Source organism: Dysidea avara, chromosome 9, assembly GCF_963678975.1.
Source record: "Dysidea avara chromosome 9, odDysAvar1.4, whole genome shotgun sequence".
NCBI classification, from domain to species: Eukaryota; Metazoa; Porifera; class Demospongiae; order Dictyoceratida; family Dysideidae; genus Dysidea; species Dysidea avara.
This window is the reverse complement of record NC_089280.1, coordinates 22,279,625-22,293,051: the sequence shown is the minus strand read 5'-3', so window position 1 is coordinate 22,293,051 and position 13,427 is coordinate 22,279,625. Positions and strand designations below refer to the sequence as shown.

The following is a 13,427-nucleotide window of genomic DNA, read 5'->3' as shown; positions in this document are numbered from 1 at the left end:
GAGCAACTCACAGCGAACTATACGTATAGCAATGTGTAAGTCAATAAATATAGTTTATTTAGTAACAATATTAAACCGAGTTGGGTCATCCAGGTCCTGCTTTACAGACTATTCGGGTCTGACTCCACATGCTAAATTAAATGTGGATGTGTTACTACACATCATAACGAAACTCTGCTTCTTCGTGAGTCACGCCCACTTACGTAAATTACTGTTTGTGGACATATGGTAGCTACGCCCATTCATCAGTGTGTAGGTATGCATGAATCCACACCCACTTACGTAAATTACTGTCTGCACGCCCACTGATCAGTTTTTATTGTATGAGTCATAATCTAGTATAATAGTACCGTGATTAACTCTTTTAAAATAATGTGACTAGTTTTGTGAAAAGCAGGCTATTTAGTGGTCATGAGCTTGCAAAAAAAAACTTCACAAACAAGTATAAGAAAAAATTAGGAATTTTAAATTAGAGTAGGGACAGTGTATAGTGCTGCAATAAAAAGTACTGAAACAAGCTGGATCGGAGTAGTACGTAATGTCCAAATACTGTAAAACAATAAGAAGTGAATATCCTTACTGTGCATTGAGTGTAGCACAGTAAGGATATTCACTTCTTATTGTTTTACAGTTTTACAATGGCTCAGATCACAGAGTGGTCACCAGCTATTATGGAGTGCGTTAGGAATGTGAGGTGAGCATATCACCCTAGTTTTCCATATTCAGGAACAACAAAAATGAGAAGCACCTACATACCATATGTACATATAAGTACCTCCATTTGCTCATATGCATCAGCTGTTCCCTAGCTACAAGCTGTGATCAATAATACTAGTTGGAGTAAAAACAAATGACTAAAATATAGAGGCTCTGTTTTCAAATCCCAACGTGGCATACCAGGGTAGGAAAAACAGTGGACCCGGGGACCAAGGACCTAGGACCAGGGGACCCACGGGGATTCAACTCTTCATGGAATTTTATACACTTCACAATATTCTATACTTGTACTAGGTACCTCTGCAAGTAGTCTTGCATGGCCAATCTACTTTTTCCTCGTCACTGTGTCTCACCCAATTAGAAATTATAAGCACCTCTGAAAAAGTGTCTGAAGCAGACTGCATTTATAGGCCACTGCCTGCTGCACAATGAGTGTACTAGTCTATTATGTTGCCTAGCCACTAGTTTAGAAACATTGTGTAAATGCACCACGATGTATGAAGTCTGGTTGTTGAGCTGCTGGAACTTGCTTGGCTCGGCTTAGCTAGTAATCACTATTTCAAATATTTGTTTGCACAATGTTTCTAAACTTTAGTAGCTAGGTGACATAATAGACTAGTATGGTCATCATGCAGCAGCAGACGAGTGGCCTATAAATGCAGTCAGCTTCAGACACTTTTTCAGAGGTGCTTATAATTTCTAATTGGTGTAAACATCGTGTGAGACACAGTGATGGGGAAAGTGGATTGGCCATGCAAGACTGCTTGCAGAGGTACCTAATACAAGTATAGAATATTGTAAAGTGCCAAGAAGAATTGGATCCCCCCTGGTCCCGGGTCCTTGGTCCCTGGGTCCACTGCTTCTACCTACCCGGCATACCAGGGGTTGGGTTGCTGATATGCTCACCACAATCACATTCCTAAGAATAGCTGGTGACAATTCAGTGATTGTAGCTATTCAGGTAATTACGTTTTGGAATGCTTGTATGTGTGATAGTACTGGGATTCCAATATCATTTGCTGTAGAAGGTGTATAATAGAGTCATTGGAAGACAGTAATATTGCTTACTACGTGTTGGATTTGTTTTCACACCGCTAGAGGTCAGAAGCACTTCTGACAGATTGAGTGTCAATGCCATCTACATTCAGCATGGCCAAGATCTATCTGGCAATGGAGAAGGATGAAATGGGATTATTGTAGAGTTAGATTCTGAATTTCTATAGGACTCACATAAATATTCATTCAGATAATGTTTCTTTAGGGCAAAGATTCTCATTTGCTGGGAGGCTGGAAACACAAATGGAACTGCTGGCCTAGATGGTCTGGACTGTTTGGCAAGAATGTGTGAGTTTAACTCTCCACACTGTCTGGTAGTGTTATCATATAGGTCAGACCATGGTTGAAGAGATCATAAGATTTTGATGGCCTAGTGAATGCCAGCAGCGTTAGCAGTTTCATGGAGAGTGACGTGAGAGATAGGGAGTGATTCTGTCCTATCAAGGGAATATACTTCATATTTTTAGACACATCCCATGTGGTAGGGTTGCATATGACTGCTTCTGTTAAATGGGCAAGCTGGTGTATTATTTTCTTAGCAGATCGACATTGAATTGGCTACCAGCACAAATTATGTTGATGGTCACCCTGTCAATGCCATCATTGCCAGGAGCATCCAACCAAAGACCAAGGTCTATGTGAGTAGAGTCCTGTCACAAACATGCAATCAAATCACTCATCCTGGTAGCTATAGTGTGGAAAACTCAACCTTGGTATCCTCTGCTCCTATGGAGGTTGGTCAGAGAATTGTTTTTCATACTTCAGTCATCAGAGAGTGTGCTCCCTGACAAAGTACACTGACCAGCCATATGGATCATATCAAGGAGAGATGCCAACGTAGCCGTCTTGCAGAAACAGCCACTGTCTCTTGCTAATGGTACCATAAAGAAGGCATTCTTGAAGTGTACCTTTGTCATCCAACCCGCTTTCTACAAGGGAGTTTTCACTGTATGAAAACTCTCCATCTTTAAGTATTATGGTTGGCTTCAGAGAAGGGCCAACACAAAGTAAGCGCTATCAAGAAGATTTCATTTAATTACGTAACTTACATTTCTTTAATCAGTAAGAAGTCTACAATGGACTGTGTTTATTGAAATCAAAACTATCGGGTTGAATGGAATTGATTACGCTGATGGATTTAGCATAAGAAATGGTTTCGATTGGTGCATATATTTTAGTATTACCTTCCCAAAATAAGTTCTCTGTACAAACCCTATGGCTCACATGAACACATCGGACCTCCTCTGGGTTGGCCTTTTCAGGTTGATAACTGGTCTCTGACCACCATCTAAGTAAGTACCACATAATATGCTACAGAAGAAGCCCTTTGTCTGGGCGCATGGTTAGAATCTCCTCCTGCAAAAGGGTCTGCTTCTTTGATAGGAGGTGATGGCTGTGTGGCATGGTCTCTTGACTATTGGAGAGACAGGAGAGGGATGTGATAACCCTTTGTCACTGTTGAAAGGACTCATTGTCAGATCCCTCCTTGAATGGAACAGGCTGATTCTGCATGCAAAGAATTGGTAATACTTCTGTTATCAGAGATATTATGCTTGACAAGTTTCAACCTGCAACTTGCAGCTGTGATAATGGGATTAGCCCATTGATGTTGAGTGGTGAATCTCTGCCACCATTGTGACTCTGTCACTATGGTAACTGGTGCTACTACTGTGACTTATGCAATCTGTGGCATCACCCAATGTTGGTCCTTAACACCTCTGGTGTTGATCTCCTGTATTGGCTGCTGTTCACTGCCCATTTGTCAATACAAAGTCTAAAGGTTTGTCTGTGTCCAATACTTAGGCTTGTAACAATACTATAGTACGTTCGCGTTGAGCTGAACCATCAAAAACGATTAATAACTTACGATTGCTACATCGCATGGGCCTCCTGTATTGCTCGATACATAGCGCTTCTCGATCCGCTAAAAATATATTAAAAGCGCTTCATTCGAATGTAAGACACTCCAGTTATGACACTGTAAAGTTTCGCCATACATTTTCAATGGGGAAGCCTCTAAAGCGCGGCCCTTTGATGGTCATGTTGACACATGTTTGTGGCCAAGCCAGATGTCACACACCCGCCCTCAACACGCATGATTTCACCATCCGTTATGTAAGAGGCTGTAATACACTTTTACAAGAAAAATAAAACAGATTTTGTGTGTGTAAAACAGAGTTGCATAAGTAGAAGAGCTGGGGCCACTGTTGCACTATTTAGAAGATAAGTGGCCTGCTTATATTCAGGTAAAAAACTTCTTCAGCCTCAAAAGAGAAAAAAACCAAATTATAACAGCTCAAAATCTGTTATTCAGCATTGGTGTTCCTGCAAGTGAGCCAAACAACATGTATTTTATTTCACATTCACCACAGCTGACTATCGTCTTCTGTTCCCATTTAGTCAATTTGTCATTTTAATCCTTTTCTCATCACTTCACCACACATGTACACAGTTTTTACAGCCAGCATTTTGTTTTTGAAGTTACATTCCCAAAAAACTCTAAAATTTTCAACAAATGAAATAATACTGTTTGTATGAATTTGGGCTGACAGTACCTGTAGTGACTTCCAAACACTCCTGCACCGATTTCATATACAAGGGATGTATGTTCAACTTCTGCTAGCACAATAAAGCAATGGTATTTTTTATTATTAAAGTGCACACATTTACACTTCATCTGTATTTTCATGTACTTCACAGAGTTTAATCCCAGCTACCCGATGACTCCTGGGGAACAAAATCAAGTTGTAACACCAATGCTGCAAATATCAAACAATCTTACATCAGATGAAGTAAGCCCAGAAGAAGACTTGGACCCGTTGCTGCTAGTGGAAGATTCATTAATACCACCATCACCATCTTCACTATCACTGCTGATTTGGATGAGGAATTGCTCTAGAAGTTCTTCATTACCCAAGTCTCATCCAAATACACAACTGGTCTTCCTTCAGTTCTGTTGCACCTCATTCGTCTTTAATATTTATGATGCTGATGGACTGTGCAGGGCTGCTCATAGCATACCCTGCATATACGTGTAGTGACATTAAAGCACAAACAGTTTCAATTCTAACCTCTTCTCATTAATCGTCTTGTACTTAAATCCCATATCACTCAACACTCTTTAAAGCAATGTTCTACCCCCAGAGAAAACACCATCATTCTTAAGTTTGGCCTAAGACGGAGTACGTGACAAAGTTCCAGGTTTCAAAATTTAACTTACCAAAATCTTTGAGAGCGATAGATTTCCTTCCTTCCGTACAATGAATGGATCTTGTCTAACAGTATCTGGGTCAAAACTGTCTGCATCAACATGGACTCGTGAACATTTGTACCTGACGATTACAATTGAGCGGGCTTGTGCAAAGTGCATTTTGTACCTTTTTCTTGGCATAAATAAATCACCTTTCTTGCGGTGCTCCATTCTAATAGATGTCCTTGAAATCCCTGCGTGGCGTAATGTATGCCAAAACCCAGCAAAGAAGGCATTACATACAATACCGGTGGCCTTCGAGATTCTCTCCGTGATGTTGATAGAAATTTTACATTTCTTCGCTTCTTGCTTAAAGTACTCCCATAGTTTCATAAGTAGATACTTCGTTTGGCTGTTTAACTTCTTTCCAAGGGGGGTTCGCTCCACACTCGCTGACGGTGCACTGGACGTCATATTCACAACAATTAAGTGCGCGCCCGTAACATGGGCTTACGAATAAATGCTTCATAAACATTATGTTTAAAGCCTTTGATCTTGTATGGCTTCTTAATCAACAACCCAGGATTCAGCTCAACGCGAACGTACTATAGATTGGCATCTCCATATTTAGACTGCTTGAGCAGAATAAGTATTGGGCACTTTAATCTGTGTGTACTAGGCTGTCTATAGATGTGTAGGTGCTTTGTCTTCACTCTTCACTGGACAACACCGTGGTGAAGGTGTCTTGAATGACCTTGGCCATGCTATCCAAGATCCTCAATGACTCATCTGTCTTAGTCTCTAATTTGCTTGAGCATTCCAAACATGTAATTCTGTACAGAGAATGTTTGAAAATGATTACTCACTAATTGTTATATCCCTTTAACACTCCTACATGTTCACACCTGATACTGATGTAGTACACAGCTTCATATAATAATCCATAGGGCTTGTGGTAGTGTCTTTCTATAGTAGTTACTATGTTACATATTCATTATACTATTGGTATTTAAAGGATGTCCCTTCGTTATGTTGTTTCAGGTACAATCAGATTAGAAAACAGCAATAATATAGAGGTGTGGCATAGCAGCCCAGCTCAATCTGGAAATAGTTGTTCAAGTATGTAGTCACATAAACTATAGTAAAATAATTTTTGTCACGGTGACAGTTTCTCTTGACTCTTCACTTATAACTAAGCCTAAATTTGACCTAGAGTTATTGCAGAGTTTAGACTAGTTTGGAAGTAATTCTAGAAGTGTTTCATAAAGTTTCCCCCAAATGCAATCTATCATAGGCTTCTCTGTTGGTCATCAACTAAGTGTCACACCCACTTGTGTTATGCTACCTGAATAAAGTAAAGACATCATTACAGGGCTTGAGGTTACTATATCCAATGTTTTGAAGTCTATGAATGTATAGACTCTTTGTTACATATTATTAAAGCTTTATAGTGGCCAGCACTAAAGGTCTGACAGCAACATGTGCTGCAGCCTTTAGATTAACCTAAAAATGTAGCAGTATTTAGAATTATAACTGTATACATAACTCTTGGTGGAACAAATCCCTGTAAATTTTGTAGTCGGGTGCTGCTGTTGATTTGATGCCCATGGGTTGCTTGTAATTACTGTATTTTGCATCACCAAAGATCTGTTGAGAAGAAACAAGGGATTTTATTTTAGATCCTACCAATCAAATACCTTGCTGTAGTGTAGTAATCACACCATACAATAATATTGTGTGTCAATTCATATAACCATGTACCTACTGTATGTACTGGAAAACTACATGTACGTATGATAACTGGGTACATATGTTGATACTGCCCTTTGTCATGACGATGCTACGTACCTCTTTAATCAAGGAAGTATGTGTCAGTAAAACCCCCAACTATAATATATTTAGTGTTATTATTGTAATGACAAAGCGCAGAGATCCTTGACTTACCATACAACGGTTAATTGTTAGCTGAAATAATTTCATATGCACATGGATTGCTTACACAGTTACTACTAGCATAGATACTGTATGTCATATGGATTGGAAACGCCCATATTATTTACATAGTGATATCATGGGCCATCCTCCTTTCGCTGCACGTAAACTTTATGGCCTTGACAGGTGGAAGATTTCACTGCTCTTGTAACCAGTAAATTAGTGTTTGGTGTTTACAGCTGCGTTAGTTACCACCTACACTAATTGGAGGCTGAACTGGGTAGGGACACTGGAGAGTAGTAAACAGCAGTGTAAGAAAATTCATGTTCAAAGGTGAAATATGGTGTTTCGAAATGGTTGTGCAAATTTCCTGGAAAAAAAACAACAACAGAAAAGTGCAGCATTGTTTCTTTGCTGCTGTTTACACCACTTGTAGCAGGTAGAGTGTAGTAGGCTAGCTAGATATTCACTGCTTCGGTGTATATTTCCACTGTTTCGACAAAACTTCAAAAAACAGTTACTACTTTGTGCAATTGTTTAGCTTGAGCTGAGCAGTACTGTAGCATAGAATCTATTTCAATGTATCACACATTTCTTTGGTTGTGTAAATGTGGTGACAAAAAGTTGGCTAATAGTACTGCTGCTGAAATATTTGCTGGTGCATACCTGCCATTGTCACCTGTCGCAAACAATATTTCTCCCAATGTCCACAGACACACTGTGTTCTTGTTCAGTACACAACACAACACAATAAACAATGTAAAAGGAATATCGCCTTCAAACTGGCCTTCAAACAAGCCAGAGAAAGCCAAATAGCCGCTTAATACATTTCCTAGTGTAATTGGCGCACTGTAACTAGGATAGGAAAATAATTTAACAGGTGTTTCCTATCCATACATTATCTGTGCTGCTAGATAGTTTCTACAAGGGGGTGACACACAGGCACTCACTGTAGGTAGATCTGCGACCGCAGTCAAAGTCTAAGTCAAAGGTCAAGGCCACCAAAATTTTGCCAATTCAACGGTCAAGGGTAAAAGCTTCCAATCCACAATCGAAAAGTGCTGAAATATCGTCGCTAAGTCACGGGTCAAAGGTCGAAAAAGGCTCTTAGTCACAGGTCAAAGCAAAATTTCGGCCGGTCAAGACTTTGACTGCGGTCGCAGATCTACCTACAGCACATACCTACATGACACCCCCTTGTTTCTACTTCAAATGGCTTGAAGTTCACCACTGAGAAGAAGCAGCAGCAGCAATTAAACAAGTAGTAATAGTTCATTGTTGTTTACATCAGGGAATATGGTAGCACATTTCAACACTATCACGTTTTATATCATATCTGATGATTTTTGGGTGTTAAAAAGATATTGTATGAAAATTAAGAAATTGCTTTCAGGTTGGTTGCAGAAACAGTATCCAAAGCATTACATATCCTGCCTATTTGATTAAAGTGTACCACAACAGGAAACACCAATTAAAAATTAACAGTTAAAAGGCAACATGAGTAGGCCTGCTAGAATTGTGTTTATAAATATCTGATAGCAATAATATGTGGTTCTCACACTAAATACTGGATTCTATACTTCCAGTATTACCAAGTCTTGTGGTCCCCTGGTTCTTGTTTCTGAATGTCCATATTAACAACAACAGGCTTAAGAGTATCATAACTGAAATTCTATTCATCATACAGTATGATAGTACTGTATAGTAGGGATGATGAAGGTTTGGACTTTCTTGCCCAAAAATCACCTCAATCTCACTTTTCCTTTATGACAGCTGGACAGTATTGGTTAGGTATAGCCAAGCCCACTACAAACTGACTGTCCAACTGACCCACTAATTGACCGACTGACTTACTAATGCCTTCAGACAAGCACACCTCAATAACAACTAAGGCTACCGACTTGTTTTTTGCTGTTAAACGTCACTTCATCCTGATAGGAGCTTTTTGGCATACCCATAGTACAATGCATGGATCATGGACTTAACTTTGTTCTTCTTTATGTCTCATTTCCTTTGCTGACAGCTCAAGGTGTTGATTTGTGGTAGTGCATAGTGGCTTCTCCAATGTGTATATTCCTATTTTCCATAGTAGCTACTAGATTGATTGCAGAAGTGCTTCTCAAACTGTTCATTTGCAACACTGTGTAATGGACTGAACATAACTGAAAACAAATCATAATAGTCCTTCACTTTTCAGTTGGTATAATTGATAGTTGGGGTGTGTGTTCGGGCAATATCGTTAAGGTGCCATTCTTTCTTTTGATGTATATGTGTGGGTTCACCTGTCATATCCACAATAATGTTTCTTGATGTTGCGATTATGAAATTATTGACAAAATGGCCGTGTTAGTGTGGGGGCTTCAGAGATTTTGGCACACAGTATTCGAAATGAATGTTGTCTGTAGTGTTTTACACGTTTAACCACGAGATAATAAAGGTAAGAAGTAGTACACATACCATGACAGAGCAAAATCCACTTCAATGAGGAAAGCAGACCTTGAAAATTTTAAATTCAGACACAAAAAGGCTTATTTGTATTGCATTATATACTATACGCCTCACCTTCGCCCTTTTTAAAATTTATAAACGCTATCATAGGGAAACACTATCTCACCCAATACCTCCCTGTACAAAGTCCCCATACCACGGCAGCCATTTTGTTTTATGGCATCATAGATACATATACACGAAACGTAACCGAAACGTCATTGTAGATATTGCTCATAATGTTAACAAACAAGTACAAGGAAAAAACTCAAATAGGCAAAATAAAGTAGTGAAACAAAGAAGTTCACCTACACCTGCAGGTATAATAGTAAACATTCAGTCCCAATACACTTATGTGGGTATTAAATGTCCACTAGTATATCTGCAGGTGTACGTAGCCTTTCTTGTTTCCTTTCTTTTATTCCTAATTGAATTGTTAAAATTTCTAATTATACCTGTACTTGTGTGCTTGTTTGTTTGTTTGTTTGTTTGTTTTTTTTGTTTTTTTTTGTCTATGATTCCTACCTACCTATAGTTGGACTTAGCTTATAACCAAAGGGCTCATGACTATCCGGAAACAGTTATCTTTACTGACAGTGTGAGGTGTCAATTCTTGGTAGCACATAATGGCTTCCCTATACATTTGTAATGTAATTGTCTATACTTTCTGTGGTGACTGGATTAATTGCAGAGGTGCTTCTTCATTGTGAACGTAGTTATGAAGCATTATCACCAGTTCATGTATTTGATAGTTGGGGCACGCATTTAGGCAATCATACAGTATGATAGTACTGTATAGTAGGGACCACAAAGGAGTAGGCGTGGCCCACAAAATAACGTCACCCAAAAACCAGCCTGAATTTTCCTTGACGACGATGAGGCAGTATTGGTTATGCAAAACTAAGCCCAAACAAACCTTCAGATTGACCCGAAATGCTTTCAATAAGTAGCTATAAAACTTAAAATAAAATTATTTAATGGAATTTTCTACTGACTGACTGAGTAACGGATGCCTTCAGACAAACTTAACTCGATAACGGCTAAGGCTATGTACAGGCTCGATTTTTTCACTGTTTGACATAGCTTCAGCCCGAGAGGTGCCTTTTGGCATACCGCAGTACGTACAATGCATTGTTCATGGAGTTACCAGTGTCTTCCTTTGTGTCCCATTCATCTTTACTAACAGTAAAAATGTCGATTTGACAGTAGCACGTAATGGCTTCTTTTCATAACGGAAAATCATTTGTGTTTTTCATAGTGGTTATTTTGATTGCAGTGGTGCTTTTCGAACAGTTCTTGATTTGTATTACTGTATAACGGGTTGAACATAGCTGACAACAAAGCATAACAGATACATCACCTCTCAGATGATAATTGATGTAACTGGGGCACACAGAACTCTTTCTTTCTTTTGGTATGCGTGGATTGCAGAGGTGCTTTTATGTACTTGTTTGTTAACTTTTTTTGTAAATAATTATTATGACTGGTGAATCCACGCATGACGCATCTGAAATGGTGCCACACGCCCCAGCTATATCAATTATCGTCTGAAAAGTAGAGTATCCATTGTCAGCTATGTTCAACTGATTACACAGTATTTTGAATCAAGAACTGCTCAAAAAAAACCTCTGCAATCCACGCATACCGAAAGAAAGAAATAGTTCCATGCACCCCAGTTACATCAATTATTTACAAAAAAAATTAACAAACAGGTACCCAAAAAATTTGGAATTTTCAACTAGAGTAGGGACCATAGCATGTTGATAAAAGGTACTGAAAAACAAGCTGGAGTAGTGCATGATATTATATCACAGTCAAACAATAAGAAGTGTTATGTCCCTACTGTGCATTTCTGTTATGGTATCGTGAGCACAGTACGGATATAACACTTCTTATTGTTTTGCTGTGATTTAATATCGTGCACTGCTCCAGCTTGTTTCAGTACTTTTTATCGATGTGCTATGGTCCCTACTCTAGTTGAAAATTCCAAATTTTTTGTGTACTTGTTATATTAAGTCTGACACCATTCTTTGTTTTGATGCAGTATGCAGGAGTTCACCAGTCATAATTATGTTCCAAAAAAAGCAAACAAGTGCAAAAAATTAAAGGATGTTAAGTTTGATTAGGAATCATAGAAATAAAAACTAGTAAAACAAGGGAGGCTGCCTGCACTTGAAGATATACCAATGGGGATTTAATCCCTAAATTAGGAATTTTAAAAGTATATCAGCGACCTCTCTTGCCTTACTACTTTCTCAGCTCATTGCAGAGTGAGTAGAGTGAATATACACACTCAAGGCTGGCAATGGCACAAAGTCAAAGAGAAAGTGACAATTGTTACCCGCTGAGTGAAAACCGGTTGTTTTTGCAAAATTCTATGTAATAGTTGTAACACTTATTAGGCTGATAGCCTGTACAGGGCGATCAATCACCCAAGCCAATACGAGTGCAGCCACTGGATGTATTATATATGCATACCTAAAAATTTCGATTATGAGTCATCAGCTCATAGTACGTTCTGGTTACGTTTGGTTATGATAAACGGACATATCCTACAAATATCACGAAGAATTTCCTTTACGCAAGTTTAATGTTTTAATCAGTGTTATTGAATCGTTTATGGGAAAACTACGCAGTTCACTAAAGGCCTATACAGGTAAAGCTTGCTTGTAGAGTGGTTACTCCGTGCAGAGTGGTAGCTTCGTGATGGGGGTGTGTTCATATTCAAAAACATGTGAAAACGATTGAATGAATAAGCTATAGTATAGCACTAGTTTTCACCCTAGCCCGACATTTATCAACTCGTAGGATGGCGAGGATAATAAGGCACTCTCCGTTTGTGTGGTTTTCATGGCAAAATCCAAGTTGGGAATCCTAATCAAGTGGGTATTATTCGGTCCCCACAATCGATTTCGGCATCTACATCTATGTAATCAGTGCCCAGTTGCAGCCCAGCTACATTTCGTATGTAGCCCTGCTAGCTGGGCTACATACGAAATGTAGCCCGGGCAGTTCCTTTGATCTGAAAAGTGTTACATGTTGCTATAAAATTGTGTTGAAATAAACTGAGTAAAAATACATGTGCTACACAAAAATTTACACTCATTTTAATCAGGAACAAAGCTCAATCAACAAAACCTATACACCATCAGATTTGCCTGTTCATAAGGAGTAAGAAAGTCTTTGTTTTGTGTTCATGTAGCATAAGTCACGTAAGGTATGGGCACTTATTTTACAATGCAGTAGATATAAAGTTTACCATCTTCATTTCATTGTTGGAATGGTCATCCACATGGAGACATACAGTTGGTTTATCGATTTGCCAGTTCATGGTGAACAGACTGAGCCAAACCTTGTCTTGTAGCTTGTTCCAGTCTCGAGTTATGATTGATTAAATAAGTGCCTGTAATTTATTTGCCGTTTTGTTGCTGAATTTTATTCCTGTTCTAGTGCTATAACACCAAGACCATTCATACATAACAAAAGGTTGAAACTTTAGCTGTTATTATAGATAACAGAGATGGAATTCGGGGAATGTGCAAAATGGACTGGTTCAGTTTTGTACAGCAGGTCACAATTATATTCAACAGTCAACACACATAAATAGTTAAGGTGCTAATTTGATCAGACATGATTTACTGTGTTCTGGCAAATGCTATTTTGTCTCCTTCTCTTTACTGCTTATAGTTGTTAATTCTTGTTCATATTTGCATGTTTTCATGTTGTGTTTATTTACATGTTGTGTTGTTTATTTACATATTGTGTTGTTTATTTACATGTCGCGTTGTTTATTTACATGTTGTGTTGTTTATTTACATGTTGTGTTGTTTATTTACATGTTGTGTTGTTTATTTACATGTTGTGTTGTTTATTTACATGTTGTGTTGTTTATTTACAGAGGAATGTAGACCTGCTAACAGAGAACATTATTCTTAGTGATAGTACATATAATGTGTCACTGTATTGGTAACTTTTTAATTTGTTGTGTAATTATTCATCACTGTACATGGTGTATGTTCTATTAGAGAGTTTGATTTGTACTTGA

At 38.5% G+C, this 13,427-nt stretch overlaps 2 long non-coding RNA genes across 6 annotated transcripts in view; one reads left to right on the top strand and one right to left on the bottom strand.

The window, feature by feature from the left end:
• LOC136266526 (uncharacterized) overlaps window positions 1–13,427 on the top strand; it is a 26,067-nt gene extending 12,640 nt beyond the window's left edge. For both annotated transcript variants that reach the window (XR_010706150.1, XR_010706152.1), the window contains one exon: window positions 13,281–13,427. This is a non-coding gene — a long non-coding RNA (uncharacterized lncRNA). The remainder of the gene's footprint in view (window positions 1–13,280) is intronic.
• Window positions 3,870–5,454, bottom strand: LOC136266757 (uncharacterized). 4 transcript variants are annotated; one of them, XR_010706271.1, is made up of 8 exons: window positions 5,272–5,454; window positions 5,151–5,217; window positions 4,994–5,105; window positions 4,845–4,945; window positions 4,556–4,795; window positions 4,444–4,500; window positions 4,329–4,389; window positions 3,870–4,272 (listed from the first exon to the last, which is right to left on the bottom strand). It is a non-coding gene; the product is annotated as an uncharacterized lncRNA (long non-coding RNA). The 4 variants fall into 4 exon arrangements; XR_010706268.1 differs by having other exon boundaries at window positions 5,151–5,453; XR_010706269.1 differs by having other exon boundaries at window positions 4,329–4,350; window positions 5,151–5,452.